The sequence below is a fragment of the Penaeus monodon genome, chromosome 11, assembly GCF_015228065.2.
Source record: "Penaeus monodon isolate SGIC_2016 chromosome 11, NSTDA_Pmon_1, whole genome shotgun sequence".
NCBI classification, from domain to species: Eukaryota; Metazoa; Arthropoda; class Malacostraca; order Decapoda; family Penaeidae; genus Penaeus; species Penaeus monodon.
Genome location: NC_051396.1, coordinates 36,307,957 through 36,312,956, shown reverse-complemented (window position 1 = coordinate 36,312,956; position 5,000 = coordinate 36,307,957).

The window sequence follows — 5,000 nt, the reverse complement described above, 5'->3', positions numbered from 1 at the left end:
CATTTTCTATTGGAGTCGGTTTAGTACCATCCTCTTGACTGTCTTGCCCAGGCAGCTGAGGAGAGAGATGTGGCAGTACTTCCCTGGCTCCTTTGGTTTTGAGTCGGGAACTATGGTAGTCCTCTTCCAACTTTGGGGAAGAGTGGAAGTTCCCCAGGATTTGTTGATGAGTTGCAGGAATGCAAGCTCACCTGCCAGTCCTAGGTGGGAAATGATGGGATAGGAGATCCCATCAGAACCCAAGGCTGAATCAGAACTGTTTTTGTAGGTTTGTCTTAGTTCCCTCTGATAGAAGATAACATCTGAGTTATTGGATTTGGCTGTCCTTTCTCTCATATGAGCAAGTCTGCCTGGTTGTAGGTGTTCTTGGTTTGCCCTCAGGTCAGCTGGTAGACTGCTGCTGCTCATTCTTGCAGAGAATCCGTGCACCAGTCTGCTTGCCTCTGATTGAGGGTCATAGTATGTGCACCTGGGGGCTGAGCGGCAGGTAGCTAACCTGACTCACACCATTCCAGGCACTTTGCCTGCCTGAATCTTTTGGCAGTTCCCATGGCATCCCTGACAACTTCCCTTAGGAGGCCTAGGTTGTTGTTTTCTGCACATGTTCACTCTGTGGTTGACCTCCTTAATCTCGTCATTAATGTACCAGGCGTTTTTGTAACTCCTGGACCAAGACTGAGTTTTAGGTATGGTCTGGAAGGCTGCTTGATTTATTGCAGTGATAAGTCTGGCTTCAAGAACTTCCACATTTTCACTCTGTAGGGGTTCATTTCATCTAAGACAGTTAGCCAAGGCATTCTGAAAAGCCATTTGGCCTTTTTTGTTTTCCATCTTGGATTTGGTTGTGGCATTTGGGCTGGGCCAGCATCTATGAGGGTAGTAACAGTGCAATAATGGTCACTTGTGACAGTCTCATCGACACACCATCTGATTCTCTCCACCAGAGCTGCAGTGGCCGAGGTGAGGTCTAGGACCCCTTCTCTGACATGTGTTGGCTCTTGGGTGTTGAGAAGAGCAATCTCAGGGAATGTCTCAAGCCCATTGGCTGTGTGATAGCTTGCCACATCCGGTGCCCTGCTGGGAGCCAGGATGGGGTGGTGTGCATTGAAGTCTCCTACTATGATCACTCAGTCTTGTGCTGCAGTAGCATAGACCTGACTGATGTCTAAGCTCCTCCAGAATGGCCTGCTGTACACAGCTTGAGGTGAATCTCAACAGCAAGAGATTCAACATCGTCTCCACTCTGCGGTGCATCGAATATTACAGAGCAGGGGATTGTTGCTCTGACCAGGTTGATCAAGCCTCTTTTACCAGCTGTGCCTGGTAGCATGAAGACATGATACTCTGAGAAGCAAACAGTCCCCTCTGTTAATGTCTCCTGGAGCATGACATTGTCAGTGTTCCCTAAGTGTGCTATTGTGTGGAGGATGGCATTTCTTGTATTGAAACCATAGATGTTCCAATGTAGTATGCTTAGATTGTGTGCCATGATGTTACTTGGTGTTAGTTACATCTGAGACGTCTTTATATTCTATAGTGGAGTCTGACAATTCCATTGTGAAGTCCTCGTTGATTGATCTTCATCTTTTTTGGGGATGTTTGTCAGGCCATCCATGGGTTTACTGGGAGGTGGGGAGCCTTTGGTAGCTCTGACTTTTGTTGCTAGCTTTACCTGGGTAAGATCAGCCTGGTCTGGCACTGACTGCATAGATTTAGCCTGTTTTGGCTCTGCCTGTGAGGGCATGGCCAAGGTTGGAGGAAGGAGGGGTCCTGGGGTGAGGGTGGAGCTCTGTCCAGCTTCCTCCCTTTCAGGACTGCAACAGTCTGGGTCATTGCTGTCATGGCGACCGGGACTGCTTTCTCCACCTCCTCGCTCGACTTCTCCAAAACTGTTGCTACTGCAGTGATCTTCCTTATCTAAGAGGAGATAATGTTTTTTGGGGAGGTTTTTGCAGTGCTCTTTGAATCTTTATTCCTCTGGTTCTTTTTCTACACTTTTGTAATGGCTGGAAATTCCATTTTATTGGAGATACTGGAGTCGGCTGTGGAGGAGCTTCCTACCTTGTAGGAGGGAGGTCAAGGAGCCTTTTCTCTTTTGTTCTATCCCCAGGCATGGGTACTTGGGGGAGCAGGGTAAAGTCTGATGGCTTTCTAGCAACCTCCTGTCGCCTGAGGACCGCCTCTTTCCTGACAGAGCAAGCCAGGCTCCAAGCATGATGCCTCTTGGCACAGTTGGAACATTTGGCTGTTGTGTCCGTTTGTCCTTCCTTGTGTGCCTTAAGGCACAGCTCAGTGTTGTGTGCCTTGCTACAAGCACCACATTTGGGCTTGACCTTGCAGCTAGCCTGGTGGTGACTGTATTTTTGGCACTTATAGGTTCTTAGGTTGTAGGTGCCCCAGTTACCCAGATCAAGGACAGTGATTGGGGCTCCTTTCAAGGTCTCTAGGACTTGCCTGGTTGGGGTCTTCCCTTTCGACATTCGGGAAGCCTCCACGACCTGTGGATGTGATGTGATCAGATCCACATCATATGAAACTGAGAAGCCAAGTAACACCGTTGGGCGACTCGCAGGTGACTGGGAGAGAGCATCAGGGATGCATAACTCCTTACCTGCACACCACATTGCAGTAAAAATGTAGGGCGCAATTTTTTCCTTCATGCACTGGAGGTGAGGTTTTCACTTGCATCCAGGGAATAATGGATTAAAGTAGGGACCAATGGATGGTGATCTTTCATCAAACTGAAGTGCTGAAGTCCATGAAGATAGAACTTGCACTTACTGATGGCCCAAACGACAGCTTGCATTTCCAATTTGATGGTCGCGTACCGTGTTTCTGTATCTATTAAAAAATGGGATCCACATTGCACCATCTTGTATCTTCCAGCACCGTGGTCCTGCAACAACACATAGCCGAGACTGTAGAGTCTGGAGGCATTGGTCTGCAGAATGGTGGGAAGGGCTGGATCAAACATTGCAAGTATGGGTGGCCTTGACAAAGCTTGTTTTGTGTCAATAAAAGCTTTGGTGTGGTCTGCTGTCCAAGTAAAAGCTCTCTTCAGACTTATCAATGGGTGGAGTGAGGCTGCAGCAGTTGAAATCTAGGGCGTAAACTCCAGTTGATTTACCTAGCTCATAAATGACCAAAGATCTGTCAACTTTGCAGGGGTACGAAACTCTGCGATGGCCCTTACCTTCTTGGGTCTGCTTCAATACTATTTCTTGATTGTGTGTACCCACAGAGGCCGGCCTCGGATGCAGCCACAATGAACTTCTTGACAGGACTTCATCTACACATTGAAGCTGTGAGATGTAGTCCTCGTTGTGTAGGAGAATCTCCACGACCTTGATGCAGTTTGTTACACCTTGAAGTGCTCTGTCACCTCTGAGACAAAAGGTGTCTCCTGTTGCAGCAAAACCCATGGGGCCACGACAATACCTGAAACGTCCATAAGGAATGATAAATGTAGTAAGGTGTTGATAATGCAGCGGTAGTTGCACAGAGAGCATCCACAGTTGTGAAGAACCTTGACCGTGTACTGATACTTCTGATGGTTGTAAATGGTGCCGGAGAAGGGTGGGCAGGACGAGAGACTTGCCTGTTGAGCTTTGACAGGGGTAATGCGAATACCACCATTTGCCTTTAGGGCAACAGCCACTGAATGTTTCATTCTGATGGTTCATCCTCCACTGGCTTCAAGATACCTTGGATCACTAATGACTCAAGCTCCTTTCTCGTGGGTTCCTGAAAAGCCAAAGGAATCATTCTTGGGTTGTGGATCGCGAAGGGCATGGCATTCTCCTGCAGATGAAGTCTCATGGGTGGGCCTACCATTGTCTTGAGTAGCCCTGACTGCAAGTCGTCCTTCTTCACCAAGACATCAGCATACTGATGCAGGAAATACCTCCTTGTTTCTTCAGATAACTTCAACTGGTCCTGTGGTAAAGGCAGCAACTGAGGAGGGTTCAACATTGGTGTAGTACCCAGCCCATGGCATCGATTGGCCATGTGTATATCCAACTTTTGCCTGGGGAAATAGTCCGGAACAATCCCCAAATCCTTGCACTCTATCTAAGAGGGCAGTAGGGTTGTAAGCAAAGGCTGGATATCAATCCAACCTGTAGTCGAACAGTCGCCATAGGTGATGATTCCACAAAACGATCCAGCTGGTGGTGGTGTCTGTGACCCATCTGCATTGTAGTATACTGTCTCTGACGGTGGTGTCAAGTCTTCTTTTGAAAGGCCGAGACTACAAAGATGCTGGAGTCCAATGACAGTTGTCTGCACCTGTGACACTTCTGGCATGTGACGCTGAAGGGGATACAGAACTTACTACTTTCAAGTTCTGGTTGCCGTCCTCTTCTGTTGTCTTCTTAGCCGTCCTTTTCTTTGGGTAGCATTTATCATAGTTTCCCTGCCAATTGCATACCTTGCGTCTGACATTCCTGGCAGGACACTTTGTAGCAGTAGCCCAAAGGCCTTTTTTGCCACAAGCACGACATGAGGAAGTGCATGTTGACGACCACAGCAGTTACAGGCTTTATTAGGCAGAGGTGAACCAGGCCTCATCTTAGACTTCTGCTTCAGGGTAGCCATTTTCTCCCTTTTATATTGAGAAACAGCATTTGATGAAACTGTATCCCTCAAAGCAGATGATGCAGTCTTTGATGATTCATGAGACCTGCATTTCTCCAAAACATCCTGCAATGTCACTGAAAGGTCCATTTCCTTGAGCTACTTGGTAAGTTCCTCATCTCGTATACCTATTAGTACAACGTGTTTCTTCCACTGCTCACAGCATGCATGGTTCTGTGATAAGATTTTCAGCAGTATCCAAAAGTCATCGAAGCTCTCGCCATCTGCTTGCTTGCACTTGGAGGCCTTCCATCGCAGTGCCTCATTACTGGCATATTTTATATGCTCCTCGAGCTTTGTCAGTACATTGTCTACATTAAGCATGTTGGCTCTGTGGATACGTTCAACTGGTGCTCCGGGACCCA